A 2,719-nucleotide genomic window follows, 5' to 3' on the forward strand; every position below is an offset into this window, starting at 1 on the left:
TGTGTGTGTGTGTGTGTGTGTGAGAGAGAGAGAGAGAGAGAGAGAGAGAGAGAGACAGTTTCACATCACAGTAGAGTCAGCTGTCTTAACCGCGGCTTGTGTACTGCATCGTTACTGTGTCTGTTCCCCTTTCGGGCTTGAACTGATGGTAAAACTAATGACATTATTTACTGTCTTTACATTTATTTTGAAAGCTGAAGCTCGTGATTATGGTAAGGGGCGTTACATTTCCGACGAGTGCTTTCGGTGTTCGGCCAATCACAATGCACTGGGTCAGCTGGCCAATCAGAGCAGACTGCACTTGTTGGAAGGAGGGACTTTGTACAAAACGAAGCGTTTGAGAGAGGCGGGGCATAGAGGACCTACAATAATGTACAGTATTTGAAAAATAATGGGTTGTTTGAACATTAAAGCATGTCAACATATTCTGTTACACCAAATACACAAAATAATGATCTTTAAAAAAGCATCATATGACCCCTTTAATAATTTTCAAACATTTACACCATGCAGGGTTAACCTTACAGTAGTGCTCAGCACTGTCAGACTTTCAAAATCTTTCATCACTTGAATTAAGATGATCAAATTTGAACACATCCACCACAAAATCAGACTTTAGTACCACCTTTTACTTTGAGATTGATCTGAAGTTCAATGCAGATTTAAACTCATAAGAAATAGTTTACTGATACTGTTTTTGAAACCAAATATTTGCATAACTACAGGAAACACTGCATCTAACAATGGTTTGTAAAATAAATAGTTAATTAAAAAATAATAATAAATAAAAGCATATACATCAACTCAAATACGGTTATCTAATAAGCATGTGTCCTATTCTGTTTACTAAACTCCTAATCTCGACGCAGCGTCTCGTTCCCTCTGGGAACCATGGTTACATACGTAACCTAGAGACGTTGTCTAATAAGGATGTGTCCTAGTCTCTTTGTATATGATATGATGATAATTTTCTTAAAATAAGTAAAATGCTCATGAAGTGACTCAGAGCAGTTCTAGAGATTATGTTTATGTGTTCATGTACTTATATATTGAGGCGACAGAGGCTGAAAACACCGCAAGCTTCAGTAGGCCTATGTGTAGTAAATGAAACGTGCTTCAGAACGCGGTCACGCAAGGGCGCTCCCAAAGCGAATCTCGACGCAGCGTCTCGTTCCCTCTGGGAACCATGGTTACATACGTAACCTAGAGACGTTGTCTAATAAGGATGTGTCCTAGTCTCTTTGTATATGATATGATGATAATTTTCTTAAAATAAGTAAAATGCTCATGAAGTGACTCAGAGCAGTTCTAGAGATTATGTTTCATGTACCCATATATTGAGGCGGCAGAGGCTGAAAACATTGCGAGCTTCAGTAGGCCTATGTGTAGTAAATGAAATCGCATGTCTGCGCCATTCATTTCCACGAGGGGCGGACTGGGAAAACTATTTCAGGCCGGGAAATCTCACACTCATACACCCATAACAAATTCAGAAACATGGACAACCCTATTTTTTGTATGGACCTCACATAAAAAAGGTTTAAATACTTAGGTTGGGGACATGCAAAATAATTAAAAGTTCTCTCCTGAACTGCACATTCACTTCCATTTTTCTTTTCAGTCTCTTTATTTTGCCCTGATATCTATATCTCTCATGACTTTAATACTCAGGATTTAACAAAACTATACTTTCTAAATGCCTACATGTCAAAATTAGTACATCAGTACAATATCTTTATAGAAAAATCCTAATACTGAACATGAGTCATGTTTTTCCCTTACAATAAATAACCACGCTTTTATTATAGTAAAAGTACAGTAACCATGTTTTTTTTTTGGCAAACGGATTACCATTTGTATTTATTTTTACTACAAGCTCCATGGTTGTGTAGCGTCTGGACCACTCCAACACACAATATATATTTTGTTAGCTAGATTTCACAAATACTTTGTAACACCCCAGGACGCCGAACAAGACCCTGGTTTCATGGTAACCCGATACATTTACAACCTTGTGGAATGCGAGCCAGCTCTCAGCTACTATGATTAATGTAGCAAAAACCATGGTTAATTTGTGGTTACCATGGTAACCATTGTCTTTGGATTTATAGTAAAATCATCGTTAATTTTCGTAAGGGTTGTGCTATTGTCTGCCCTAGCTCCCCCTAAACCTATTATAAAATATGATTATCTGTCTGCTATATTACTACTGTAACATTACAATAGATAACAATGATGTCCTTTATGCAGTATTTTGAGTGATGACTGATGAGCAATGGGCTGTTGCTGCTTAACTAAGTAAACAAAGACAAAACCGAGAATTGTCCCGGTTCTCCCGATGGCCAGTCCGCGCCTGATTTCCACAGACATGCAGAATGTGCAGGATTCATATATTGTATTTTTGCGGCTTAATATTCACAGACACTAGTCCATATCGAGTTTTGATTCAAGTGTACTGACCTGTGGCATATTCCGTCCGCGTTAGGCTATATGAATTCCATTTTTATGACTGGATTCTACGAACCAGTCTGTGTTTTCTGCAATGGCAAAAATTATAGGGCTGTATGTCTCAGAGTAGTCAGTGCAATTTGGGAAAGAAATCAATTAAATCTGTATGTGGATGTGTGTAAATACTCAAATGTAATCCCCTTTGTAATCGTTAACATTTTCCAAAGTAACTGTAATTTAATTACACATTTTTTCTTAGTAACTGTAACTG

Source organism: Sinocyclocheilus grahami, unplaced genomic scaffold (assembly GCF_001515645.1).
Source record: "Sinocyclocheilus grahami isolate Dianchi unplaced genomic scaffold, SAMN03320097.WGS_v1.1 scaffold775.1, whole genome shotgun sequence".
NCBI lineage: Eukaryota > Metazoa > Chordata > Actinopteri > Cypriniformes > Cyprinidae > Sinocyclocheilus > Sinocyclocheilus grahami.